The 14,902-nt window shown below is 38.2% G+C and overlaps 1 long non-coding RNA gene across 2 annotated transcripts in view; it reads right to left on the bottom strand.

Annotated features, from left to right (window-relative positions):
- Nucleotides 1–14,902, bottom strand: part of LOC125742675 (uncharacterized) — a 52,199-nt gene that overhangs the window by 4,729 nt on the left and 32,568 nt on the right. Inside the window, exon 3 of one of the 2 annotated variants that reach the window (XR_007398166.1) lies at nt 5,531–6,333. The exons of the other annotated variant lie outside the window; for it this stretch is intronic. This is a non-coding gene — a long non-coding RNA (uncharacterized LOC125742675). Of the gene's footprint in view, nt 1–5,530; nt 6,334–14,902 lie in introns of those variants that run through there. 2 annotated transcript variants of the gene reach the window in all.

Below are 14,902 nucleotides of genomic sequence, written 5' to 3'. Positions count from 1 at the left end.
TTAATGACTGTATAAGATAGATATGTCGTGTATCTCATGTTATATTAATAATTAAGTATGGCTATTCAAATGGTACTTTCCCCACCTATATTAGATTACACTCTTACTATGGTTAAGGATTTAAACGAGAGATATAGGAACCGAGAACACCATTACCAAAAGGAATATGGTCCAAATATGTTTCACATATCAGTCCATTATGGGAACTTCAATAGCCCCACATCACATCATGTAATCGCTGATTTGTTTGTTTGCACAAGAAGACATCCGGAAAATTCACTAAACACTGCTGGCAGAATAGTATACCTCAGTGATGGATTTGAGTTGGGAAGTGGTCATGTTAAATAACAGGACAAAATACAAAATCCCCATCACCTACTGCTCTCACATCCATTATATCACTAGCTAATGAGACTCTGGCCACAACAGCGGCCAATATTTGACCAAAATGTAAGATGCCTCCACTATATAACCACAATTCCCTGCTGCTTTTCTTATACAGTATGTAATGATGTAGACAGTATTTATCAAGCTTTTAGCCATTCGCACTAATGAACACTAATTGTTACAACATTAAAATATGGCTTTTTGCAAGAATTGCTAATAGTCCTTGCAATGTCATGCAAAGATTGGTCAATCCAGTAATTGAATTAGTAATTACAAAATTTTGATTTCAAAGTTAAACACTTAAGGGGAGAGTGCTTTTCTCCTGTGAGAGCTCTGCATATTTTCCTCATGTCATATTTTTCTGAATTCTTCCATCTCATTATCCGAAGATTGCGCTATATCAATACAAAACAAAAGTGTGGCATATGGCAAAGCTGTAGGAACCAGGCATTAACTCACACAATGTGCGAAGACAACGTGAGACAGCTTGATTACTTAAACAGCCTGAAGCTGGTCAAGATGCTTATCAGTTCAGGATATAAGTTCAGATAGCTACTGTAGCAATGAAGGCTGACAGACAGTGGATATTAATCTGAGCAAGCTGAATAAGAACCTTTACACTTGTCTTCATTAATAGTTAAGTGACAATGTAATTTTCAGTGTATTATAGATAAGAGGAGGCAGGATTCCTGAGCAGAACTATGATAAAAGTGTAATTGTGCACAAATATCTCGTCCTATCCCACTTGTCCTTTAAGCAAAGCGGGATGTTTGCTAGATCATTGCCTTCCCCCAATTGCAATCATGTTACGCATTTGATTTTTTGAAATGATGTCTTATTAGTCAGGTACAGCAGGGGCTGCCATTTAATTTTTGCCTTTTAGAAAATGAATGTGGCTGCATTCATTTTAAATGCTTCATACATTCTTCATTGTACCTCCCATGCTGCCTTTCACTGTTTATTAATTAGGTCAAATTGATTTGGATACATTGTTGCAGATTAGGTGAAATTGATTAGATAGATTTTAATACATTATTGCAGAAAAAACTGCAATGTCATAACAAACTGGTCTCATATGCCTCTTGTTTAGGTGTCAGTATTTATTACAGTTGAGACGTCTTGGTTTAAAATTCTATTATTTTATGTAAATGTTAGAAACCCGAACCTCTTACGGATGATAATGTATCTGACAGGACTAAGGGTCTCCCACCAAACGGTGAGAAAAAGCATTTACTGTATATGAAGCATCTATATAAGCGTCTTTTGTAATACAGATGGTACAGTAACTGCTTCCCCTATGAGCTGCATTCTAAATATACTTATGCAAAGTAAGGAAAATCATATATATACTGCAATGTCAATGCAGGGAGTCAGAGTAATTTGTCTTTGCTCTCTATGACAGTGTCTCATGATATATAACAGTGAAGATGAACACAGTTAATAGACTGTGACACAACCATTAACTACAACTGTAATGAAACTGTAATGGATTCATGCATTAAATACAAGATAGAACACTAACAACAGATGCAGGTAAATGGTTAAATAGCACCCAGTCTGCAAGCTTATCAAGCATAGGGGCCAGTGAGTGGCTCAGTGGGCTAAGCCTGTGTGCTTATAACTGCAAGGTTGCTGGTTCAAACCCTGCCTCTGTGGACAAGCAAGGCCCTTAACCCCCAGCCATTGGAGTGCTGCTATGGGTGGCACATACACAGAGACTGACATACTCCAAGCAGTTACGCCTTTGGATATGATATGCAGAGACCATGCAAACTGTACACACAGAGTGAGCTCTGAGGCTGTTAGACGACCATATTAATTCCACAAATCCTATAATCCACCAAAACAAGAAAAATGTTGATGCAATTAAATGTTTCTTTTATATCCATGGCCAAGGAAATTAGTATGGAAAAATATAACTATATCTGGGCCAGGAACTGTAAAACTGTAACTGTTTTTATTAGATTCTTAATAGCTAAAAATGCTTGGCATTGTTAAGCAAATGGACAATTGTTGCTGATTCATTTGTTTGTACGCAAAGATGTCCAGAGAAGAGCATGACTGCGTTTTAAATTCAGGCAATGAAATGTTATCATTTACCGCAAGCTCTAGGTGGTGGAGTAGTGGCTCGTCTAGGGATCTGTCCCAGCAACCGGAAGCCAGGAGTGATCTTGCTCCATTGGGCCCTTGAGCAAGACTCTTAACCTGCAGTTGCTTTGTCCTGGGTATGACGTTAATCTACATCCAGCTCTATAAAGAAGTCCTCCAACTTAAAGGGAAATTTGGGGGCTGGTGGCAGGATTAGCACTCCAGCCACCAGAAGAAAAACTCCCACTGGTCCATTTGGACCAGTGTGGTGCTGAGGCATCACCTGCCACATGGCTGCACTTAGGTTCTCATCCCTGAGGCGGTTTGTCATGTGATGGGTGTGGCAATGCACTGCAATCAGTGTACGCTCCTTACCTACCTCTTGGTGAGTTGTAACACTCCTCTGAATAAAACATAGCATTAAACAACAGTGATAATAATAACAAATTATACTGAATATAAGTCTTTATGGTGCAAGCAAACAAAAGGCAGAACGTTATAAATGTTGCTGCTATCTGTCAGGAGTCTGGATAGGACCCACACCTGGTTTCAGACCCATTCCAAATATTATTTCCAATTAAATTACATTTTTAATAAGCCTTCCAAGGCCATCGAAAAAGCTTCACAAATAGGTTTTGTTGAAACTGCTGGCCTTTGATAAGCTGGCTCATTCAGCACTTCTTAATGAAAGTGTGAGGGTGCTTCTTCAGTTAAGCTCATGCAATTTAGTTCTCACCCCAGGATGGTGGCTGCTTGTAGCTACATTGACTTGCAAGTTCATAAGCAGACCTGTAATAATGATATAAAATTATTATACAGCCACGAGCATTAACACTTAAACTTCTAGCCAGTTCGTACGCCTCACAGAGTGAGTCTCTTTAAAAATGGCTGATGATTCAGGACACACATCAGACTTAGCTTCAGGTGCTTTTTGAAAGAAGTCCACAGCCACTTTCTAACCTGATTTAATTTTCCAATATCTAGATGTTTAACAGAGAAAAGTAACTTTCCCAGAATGATATAACCCCAATTTTTAAAGCCATTAAAGATATGCGCAAATTATAGAATATCGCTAACTCTCTGCGTTGTAATATCGTATGTAAGTAGAGTTACTTTACTGGAGGAGTAAAATAAACATTTACTGATGACCTGCGGCATTTCTTATTGAGTTCCTAAGAGCATCCCTCAGATGTTTCCATCAAAGGGTGTCTCCACACTTCGAAGATAGCGTGGTTTATTCCAACCTTTACTCCAAAAGTGTGGATCACTCCCTCTTTTTGAGTCTTTCCAAAATGTCTTAACCCTAAATTGAATAAGTTAATATAGAAAATGATAAATGGACATATGTATCATAAAGTATTAACAGAAGTGTTACAGCTCACCTAGATAGTTGCTCCAAATGCTTAGCAAAGTATTAAATAAATCAATTTACATTGAATGCACTGAATGATTTAAATCATTGTTTTTAAACTGTTCTTGAGGTTTCTCAACTACAGAACTTGCATGCTATTATTTCTGCTAAAAGAAAAACTGCAGTTTACCAGAAGTACCAGAATTGCATGTTTTTAAAAGGTAAAATATACTTGCAAATCAGAGGATAATGAAGATTTTCTGCTTAATTATATTAAACAAATCATACATGTGAGCAAATGGCTTGAAATGAACCTGGCCATAAGGGAGTCGAGGAGAGTAGACAGCACAAAGAAAAATTTAGGAAGCTACTTATTTTAGGTTTGATATTTTATTTTTACAGTAGTTAGAATCTCTGATCCTGCTGTGTAAGTGGCTGGAAGAGGGATGGATGGCATTAAACTCGAATCACTTTTTTCTCAATGAAAAATAAACAGGTAATACCACTGATGAACTATTTCATAAATTCTGCGGTTTATGTCAAATTTGATGCTTTATCAATCTGTCTGTTTATCACATTTTCAGATTTGGTAAAACGAATAATCAGAAATATTGTATAATCTGTTATTATGGAGCAAAATCAATTTATACTCTACAGTGCACTTTTGTTAACCCCAAAACTCCAAAATCAAGGATAATGAAAAGAATCCCTTGATAAGAGTGTAACAGGAAATGAATCCCCAGGGATAATTAAACTTGGAAAGGCACCATGACGGACATCAACCACAAATGACTTTTTTTGACCACCAATACGCGATATTGTTTTATGTTTATTATTTCTAGAAAAACTATAGTAATACAGCGCTAGGCCCTACCTAAGTAGTTCTGTTATTATCAATTTAATTAGTTGACCTTCATACAATGAAACCTAAAAAATACATGTTATAGTATAGTTTTGAGAACACTGAAAATGTCCTTCTATTTTAACATAGACACATACACACTGAAACATATCTGTAAATATATTTATTATATGTGATATTTTCCTGACATGTTTTGGTCAGTCCTTCTACTGCATACAGGTTAGAAATTGAATAGGAAGGTAGGCAGACTGCAGGGAAACCATGACAGAAATGGTACAGGGCTTGGGTTGAAAATATCTGGAGATCAAACACTGAAGCCTGGCAGCAATGGTGAGAACAGTAAGTGGGGGCATTGAGATTTTGCATCTTGGGTTCTGGTAGAAGGTTCGGTGAGGGCACTTAGAGCAGTATCAAGGACAGAAACCTTGAGCTGGGCAGCACTGTAACTATTAGGAATTATCATTTTTAATTACCCTTGATGCACTATTACCCCAGGCAGAGACATTCCACAAACCTAATTCTGTGAATAAATCTTGACAGTAATGATATTAGGAAATGGGTAGCAGAGGAAAAGGAAATATGAAAGGCAAAAAATTAAGGATGCAAGGTTTATACACTACTGTATTCAACTATTGGGTAAGGAAAACGGATGATCCTGCTGCAGAAGGGACAAGATCAATAGAGACTGAAGAGGACCATGGACAGAACAAGACGAAGGTAATGAGTTAATGAAAGCTGTAAGACAACCGGATATCTGGTTAGAAACACAACCATCATGCAAGGGACTGTAAAGAATATTCCAGGCTTCGGTCACATATCTGCTGAAGTAGACAATGGTGACAATGGTCTAGTAGACAATGGTGTAGAGAGGAAAGAGACAGTACCTGGACTTCGTGAGAGTTCTGGGGGATGGGAATCACACACTTTACTTTGGAACAAAGAGCCTGACAGGTACATGGAAGGCCTTTGACTGGTTAATGAATTGCATTTGTTACGTCCTGCCCATCATGTCCGCCTGACGTGACCCTGATGAGCCACACCTGTTGCTTGTTACCCCTCCTTAGTCTTTGTATTTAAGTACCTGTTTGTCTCGTCAGTCCTAGTTAGGTCATTGACGTTGTTCCTCTATGTCCGTGTCCTTCCATGTGCTGGACTTCTTGTTCTGACCACTCGGGCTCTCGTTTGTTACCTTGCTCCTGTTCAGTTAATACAGTAAAACCTCTTTTTGCCTAAGACCCGCCTTCGAGTACTTTGTTCAACTTGCCCTCATAAAATCGGTGTATTCGATAACACATGGGCCCTAAAGAGCGTTAATTCTCTTGCTGTTATCGATACATTTCTAACATTATGAACTGCTCATACTGTATCAGCACTCATATTGCCAAGCAATCGAAAATCTCTTTATTGTTACTGTACATTCAGAAATAAACGGAAACGAATAGAATCTTATTAACATTTATCCACCTTGGTGTGAAACTGTAATACATAATAGCATATGTTTTAAAATAAGCTAATAGGCTATATACTTAATAACACGGGCTGATATGGTGGCATTATGATTAGCATTATTGCCTCACATCTTTGTGACCAGGGTTCGTCCTTGTTGTTCTCGCCTCGCCTTCTGCCCACAACTTCCACTGTGACCCTGAATAGGACAAATGGTTACAGAAAAAGGATGGATGGATGTATGGATTTAATAACATCATAATGAGAAATGTCTTAATATAAAAAGTCTGGCTGCTTATTAATTCAGTAAATGTATTATGAAATATTAGTACTGTACTGTAGTACTTCTTAATTCTACTTCATTATAGACAAGCAATTTGGTTTTCTCTAAAGCATGTTGCTGTTACAATAACAATCTCATAAATTTTCTACTTATTTTGCATGGCACACAATATATTAAATGATACGTTAAAATAAGGGTTAAACATATCGTGAGTCATGCAAATCCATGCTATACTGATAACCCACCCCATTACATATTTACTGGGTATTTAATAGAATTTTGCTTAATTAGCAGCCGCAATCTTAGTACAGTACATTCAACACCACCAGAAGTTAGTTTATACCCACATTCACCGAACCATCTGCATTTTTTAGAGCCTTAGCTGCTGATGTCTTAAAGGTCATTAAGCATTATACTAATTTAATGTACGCTACTGTTCGCAGAATATTTATCATTGAATAAGATAAACGAAGACTATGTTCATAAAATCTTATTGAATAGTTTGCAGAAATCTAAAGAACATTTTATTTTAATTGATTGCAATTTAATTTCATTTAATTTTAATTAGGCCTACATCAGTTATTACAGGGAGAAATTTATCCATAACACTGGAATATTAACCCCCTGCCCCACCTTGAAATTGTCATATTTGTCGTACTTGGTACAAACTCCACACCACGTGTTACCTGCCATAGGCGTGGTTGTCCTCTGTTGCCATGTCCAGCTCCCAAATGTGGTTTCACTAAGTAACCATTCACACCTGCGGTCAGTCTAGCAATCTGTTGATATTGTATGCGGAGCATGCTGGGAAAATGTAAATAGCCCCTTATTTGTGTTGTTGTTAATGCTTGTTGTGTTCTCGAATGTTATGTGTGCCCTTGCTTGTGCGTTGCATGAATCCTGTCCGATCCTCGCGTGTCTTTAGCCATTGTATAAACTGCCCACAATGTTTACCTTACCGCACGGTGTCAGACCTCCCTCTATTTCCCTGTTGTGTGTGTTCAGTGGTTGTTCAATGCTTATGATGGTACTTTTAAGGGTTTAATAAAAGGGTGGCATTTCCCCCTTAAACTGAGTCTCTGTTTCTCGCCACTGCAGCAATACCGCAGTCTGCCAGACATCACATTATATTTTCTCTCATTGCAGTCACTGCTTTCTTGCATAGTCTTGGCTTGGGTTCTGGTGATCTCCTCAGTCTTGGCATCTTGGGCTGCTTTTATTTGGCTTAGTGATTTGTATTGGTTCTGGTTATTATGCTAGATTGTTCTCCTTGTTTAGCTTAGCCTCCTAGGTTCGGTTTGCTGTACCCCTGATTCAGTTTCAGTCTATGGTCTCACACTGCTTCCTATCCAAAGCAGCACATCTGCAAACCAGCCACCACTCACCCACACACCTATTGCATTGAACTGGCCACACCCCACAAATGAAATGTCATTTGAATTGAACTGACAGGAAAAATGCTTGTATTCATTTCAGTTCAAAGACATTCAATGCAATCACAAAACACAGTACTGTTATTTAATCTAACAAAACATAAATATTTATATAATACATCTACTTTCTACAGCATCTACTGATCCTTTATATGTACAAGCGAGTGAAGTATACTTTATATTGATAATTGAAAGAGAAAATTGTGTATAACTTTTAGCCTATTCTACCAATATACATTTGGGTACATATTTAGTGATTTTGCATATTGAACTGTTTATTTGTATTAGCATGTTTGAAGAGTCGGATTTTATTCTAGAAAAACCACATTTTCTAATGTAGCAATATTACATTTTTGTAAAATGTATTTTTTATTTGAGATTCCCTTACACTGTATTGTAATGTATAGGAGCAGAACACGTGTAAGTCTTAATCTACTTTCCTACAGTAAATAGAGTCTATTATTCTGGAGATATTGTCCAGTTCCTGATGAGGGGAGGTGCTTAAGTGACAGATCGGACTGATACCCACATGCTTATAACTTGTTCATCAATCAGTGGCTGACAGATTCTGAGTCTGCACAAATCCCAGATGATTAATAGCATGCTTTGCTCAGCATGTAAGTTGTCTATAGATTATGTTGTGCTGCAAATTCTGCTGGCATAGCTGAGAAAAGAATGCACTTAAAGGAGTGGATATGGGCCTTTTTAAAAAAAAAATCCTTAATACTTTCTGCATAGTTTCTGATTCTGTCGCGGGTCCTGTTGTTGTTTATTTGGTTGAATGTACGACGGTACTTGATTTTGTTTTCCCAAAGCAGTAGGCGGTGTCATGTTTTTCTATCTTTGTTTGTTTTTTTTTTTGTTCATACGCTACACTGATGATGACAATAGTTCTTTGCCAGATCGCTTTAGCTATCTCATTATTCAAACACATTTTCCGATCACTTTAATTTGGTTTATGTACCTCCAATTAATAAAAATCACCCTTTGCCAAACTAGCTTCCCATATCCTGCAGTCTGTATATCACTGCCAACACTTATGAAATGTACAGACACTATTGCAATTAATATATTTTTTTAAAGAACACATTATGTCCTTGTTACCATTAAAGCCTATATAAAAAGAAAAGCATTACAGATTCGAAAAGGCTGAAAATTTGCCGCAATATTTTCACAGTATATTGAAAAATAAGCAAGGTTAAACTGGAGGGGCAAATCACATAAAATGTACCATATAAAATGTACCATATAAAATGTACCACATAAAATGTACCATATAAAATGTACCATATAAAATATACCATATAAAATATACCGATGCTTGAATTATTCATGGAAAAACAGTATTGCTACTACTTATAATAATATTATTATTAATAATAATAACAATAATAATAATGGTGATAATAACAATGTGCTGAAACCTGACTGACAGCATCATCTAAATTCCATTTTCTGGGTCGAAATTCTCAGAGAATCTCCATCTGAACAAAATGATTCTGTGGTCCCTTAAAGTGCTTAATATTTTATTACCTTCCTACTCTGCCCCTTTTCTCACTGGATATTATCATATCACATAAGTTGCAAGGCAGTGTACAGTAAGCAAACCCATCTGAAATGCTTCTGATATGGTATATTGCTATATTTTTTAATTCATTCCTTCCACGACTACAAAAAGTACATTTAAACTATGCAACATTTTACAATAAAGTTACTTGGACTTCACTTGGTCAGTTGCTTCATTTGCCGAGTCGATACATGCCGTCCATGTCGGTTCCAAGCCTGAATTACAGCTATAAAGAGTGTGGCTTGTTATTATTTTTAATATTCCAAGATGATTCCAAGTTTATATGAATCCAGGCAATGTGAAAACCGAAAAGGGGAGAAATCTCTCAGAAACTTAGCAGACCAGGGAGCCACAACTGGAGAGGCACAGTTGCTTAGCTGAATAGCCCATCGCTCTGCCTCCTTGACTCTGGCAAGTGTGCAGGCCATCTTGAACCTGAACAGTGAATGCAGAATATATTTGTCTGTGGATGACAGCTCTGCTGAGTACATATCAAAGAGAGCCAGAAAAGAGGAGGTAAGGGAAATGTCAAGTTGCATTTCAAAGGGGCATCAAAAGCAGAATTTACTGCAAGATGCTAATCACTTATGAGTTCATAATAACACAACTGCACTCATGAACTTTCCTCCAGGGTTTCCTTCATCCAGGGTTTCCTTCATCCAGGGTTTCCTTCATCATTTTCTGGTGGAAGTCTTAAGCATCTCATGACAATGATAATTTGACATATGTATAAAAGGAGTAAAGAATAAACTGTGATTCAACTGGTCTTTCTTTCAAAAAATTATTTCCAAGCTTACAAAATGCAAGTTGTTAACACCCTGCCTAATTAGTAAAGTGAGCTGTAATTAAACACGAAATAAATCTTTGCTTTAAAAAAGGAAGTTCTTCTATTAAAATGTTTCGCTGTCATTCATAGAAAATAACCTTCAAAACCCTTCAAAGGCTTTTAATGTATGACCATCTTCCGTGTAACATCATAGATTAATGGCTCTTTCCTAGTAAGTTCTACCACGGAGCCGGCCTTGATTTTTGAGTTTGCGGCTGCAAGGTTGCACAGGGAGAGCTGAATGTCCTTTAACACAGAACTCTAGTGAGTGTGATGATTTACAGAATGCAGTGTATAGCACATAGTGCAAGGACTGAGCTTTCACTCCTGGACCTTAAATGATGTATGGAGCTCCTTCATGAACTGGTAAGCTGGTAAAAGACTTTTCTTGTGCAGGCTAAACTTTCTGAACACCACTGTATCATTTTTATGAACATTATCTCGTTCTAAAATGCTTTGTGCATGTCTATGATGTGGCCTGAACTGCTTACTGATTTGCCAGATTAATAAACTCTAATTTTAAGATGAAAACACTTTACTAGAAAATATTTGAAGGTCAGTTTTTAGCTTATATTGATGTTATTCTAGACCAGGACCTTAATATAAACACTGAGTCAATTTATTATTGTAATTTTGAGATTATTTTAAAAATTACCTTTATCTCCTTAACTATACATTCAAGCATGTCTGTATGTAAAAGGCAGTTAATAATTGTTTGTTGAATGTTGAGCTGAGCACTTTGTTCATATCACTGTCAGTTTTATCAGGAAGCCAGTAATGTAAGAATTTAATGCAGGAGTATATGCCATAAGGCTGATTATGGTGCATTTGAGCTGACTGACAGTGTGACATGGTTTTTGCCTAAGTGTAAAAATGTTTTTTTTTTCATTATTATTAAATAAAGTTTTATTTCACTGAAGCAGAAAAGGTTTACAAGGATATTCATACGCAACTGAAAGGTCAATGTCAATTGGTTACTTTTCTCAGGCTATATTCTGTATTTTTATAGCATAACATTTGGCTCCCATTTAACCCATCTACTACTGTAATCAATCATTCAAAATGAATATGAGTCTAATATTTTTAGATATTGCTACATCTTGAGAGAATGGCCAAATACCCTATAATTACCAAACCTTTTCGAAACCAGTGACTACTGAGAAAGATCTACCCCAGTTGGTGAATTTCATCATTGAAGAACACCCCCCCCCCCCCCCCCCCCAGCTGGTGAATTTTATCATGCTCCCCCCTCGACCCCCTGGATGTCATGTACTTTGGCTTTGTGCTGCTGATGGAATTTGGCTCTCGAGGAAAAGTAGTTGAGGATCCCATGATCTAAGTAAATTGGAATGGACTTGGGTCAGTTCTTCAAACAGCCCTTTTGCGGGATTTACAGGGGTAACTTAAGCACCAGGAGAGTCTCCTGATAAGTCTCGGCTGCAAGCGCTCAGGCTGAAAAAGGCCATTCAGTGTTAATTAGGGAAATTTCAGTCGGCTCGCTACACATTTAGGCTCCTTCTTGCGAGCCGAGCCTAACTTCAAATATGTTAGGTATGATAAAATAATGGGAAAGCATTCTGTGTCTTCAGAAAGTGTCATGGATTGAGCATTTTCTGGTCAGTAGTGATGGGCCTGGATGGTTTATACATGAGATTATATACCATGTGTTTAACTGATGGAAAAAAATAGCATCTGTCTCTTAAATGCACAATGATTTCTATCCAATAGAAATGGTGAATTCTAAAATGGAATGTATACACACACACACATACATATATATATATATATATATATATATATATACACTTTATACCAGACTTCTGTGTTGATAACCTTACCAGTTGTTATAAACCGGTTTTTGATCTTCTGTGAGTTTCAGGATTGCAACAAATGAACGTCTGTTAAAATTTGTTCACTGAGGGTACAGCAGGACTTAAGTGAATGCGAATGTGGAAAAAGAATCCAAACGTGGTGATTCTGTTAAATCTATTAGAGCATTAAACCCATTCTGAAATTCAATATAGGGTAATTAATTAACTGAACTACTTCAAATGTTCAATAAGTCCTGTTTCTTTTTTTCAGTAATAAAGAAATATGTATCTGTAAATGGTACTCAGTCTTACCACATGACAATTTCTCCATTTAATTATTTGTATTAATATTCTTCACACATATATAAGTACATATATATTGCCAAGAGTTTAGAGACACCTGCCTTTACACACACATGATGACATCCCATTCTTAATACATAGGCTTTAATATAGAGTCAGCCCACCCTTTGCAGGTATAACAGCTTCGACTATTCTGGGAAAACTGTCCACATGGTTTATGAGTGTGTTTATGGGAATTTTTGAACATTCTTCCAGGAGAGCATTTGTGAGGTCAGGCACTGATGTTGGATGAGAAGGCCTGGCTTGCAATCTTCATTCTAGTTCATCCCAAAGGGCTCTCTGCAGACCAGTCAACTTCCTCCACCCCTGACTCTCTCATCCATGTCCTTATGGATGTTGCTTTGTGCACTGGTGCGCAGTCATATTGGAACAGGAAGGGGCCATCCTCAAACTGTTCCCACAAAGTTGGAAGCGTGAAATTGTCCAAAATGGCTTTGAATGCTGCAGCATTAAGAGTTCCTTTCACTGGAACAAAATGGCCAAGCCTGAAAAACAACCCCACACCATAATCTCTCCTCCACCAAACTTTACACTTGGCACAATGCAGTCAGACAAGTATTGTTCTCCTGCCAAACCCAGACTCGTCCATCGGGTTGCCAGATAGAGAAGCACGATTCATCACTCCAGAGAACACGTCTCCACTGCTCTAGAGTCCAGTGGTGGCGTGCTTTATGCAGTACCACTGCATCTGACGCTTTGCATTGTACTTGGTGATGTAAGGCTTGGATGCAGCTGCTCAGCCATGGACACCCATTCCATGAAGTTCTCTACACACTGTTCTTGAGCTAATCTGAAGGCCACACGAAGTTTGGAGGTCTGTAGCTATTGACTCTGCAGACAGCTGCTGACTTCTGCACACTGCGCACCTCAGCATGCGATGTCCCCACTCTGTGATTTTACGTGGCCTACCACTTCGTGGCTGAGCTGCTGTTCTTCCCAATTGCTTACATTTTGTTATAATACCACTAACAGTTGACCGTGGAATATTTAGTAGATTGGAAATTTCACAAGTGGACTTATTGCACAGGTGGCATCCAATCACCGTACCACCCTTAGATTCACTGATCTCCTGAGAGTGACCCATTCTTTCGCAAATGTTTGTAGAAGCAGTCTGCATGTCTAGGAGCTCGATTTTATACACCTGTGGCTATGGAAGCGATTGGGACACTGAATTCAATGATTTGGAGGGGTGTCCCAATACTTTTGGCAATATAGCGCATATATATGTGTGTGTGTGTATATGTGTGTGTATATATGTGTGTGTGTGTGTGTGTGTGTGTGTGTGTGTGTGTGTGCGTGTGTGTGTGTGTGTGTGTATACAGTATAGACATTAGCTCCAAATGCATATAACTCATCTAAGTGCATGAATCTGAAATACATTCAGCAGGCCATATTAATTATGATTGGAGTTCAGTAAACACTTACTGGTCAAAACGCAAAGCATGCCAGATGGCCTGTGCCACCCACACTGTCCATTTTCTGCCCAGCAGTCTTTGAGGCTATTGGAAAGTACATGCAGGAATCAGGCAGGAAAGGGAGCCGGGGCTGCTGGCCGGATAGACGGTTCCGGTATAAGGTGTGCTGGAGAAGGACTCGAGTGCAGATGGTTGGCAGAATGGGAGAATGTGAGCCAAGACACGCTGACCAGGAGAACAGGACTTAAAGACAAAACCAAACAAATAAATTACATATCCAAGTCTACAAAGTCTGGATTCCAGACTGGCAGACGCGATGGGAGCTCTCTATATATAGATCTTCGACTATTGGTTTCAAGGAAGACCTAAGGGTCACTCATTTCTAGATGGATGAAAGAAAACCATGTATAATACTGATGTTATTTTATTTTATTCTGTTTGATGTAATAGCATTGACTGCTAGTGTGTTCTAATTTTATCTAGACATTCTAAGTTCTAATTTTAATTTAACTTAACTGCAGATAGTGTTTGCTTATTTGTGTGAGGAAGCTTTTCAGATTTTAGCTTCACAGATGTAAGATTTGACTGTCATGGCCTGTACATGGATTCATTTTTTCTTCCCTGCACATATTAGTCACTATTTTCAAGTGTCTAAATTTCTACAAGAGAAAATATGCATGCTTAATTTTAACATTCATCTGGAATCATGCCCTTTTGCTCAATGAACAGTCACAGTTATTACCAATGGCCTCCTATCCACTTTAGAAGAAGAAGATCCACTTTTAGTTATGCAAAGGATTATAAGCAGAGCATCCATCCATCCATTATCCAAACCCCTTATCCAACTGGGTCGCGGGGGGTCCAGAGCCTATCCCAGAAGCAACGGGCACAAGGCAGGGAACAACCCAAGATGGAGGGGTCAGGCCATCGAATGCACTCATACATGGACACCTACGGGCAATTTAGCAAGTCCAATTAGCCTCAGCATGTTTTTGGACTGTGGGCGGAAACCTGGAGTACCCGGAGGAAACCCCACGACGACATGGGGAGAACATGCAAACTCCACATAC

The sequence above is a fragment of the Brienomyrus brachyistius genome, chromosome 5 (genome assembly GCF_023856365.1).
Source record: "Brienomyrus brachyistius isolate T26 chromosome 5, BBRACH_0.4, whole genome shotgun sequence".
NCBI lineage: Eukaryota > Metazoa > Chordata > Actinopteri > Osteoglossiformes > Mormyridae > Brienomyrus > Brienomyrus brachyistius.
Note: the sequence above shows the minus strand (reverse complement) of the source record. Positions and strands in the feature narration are given on the sequence as shown.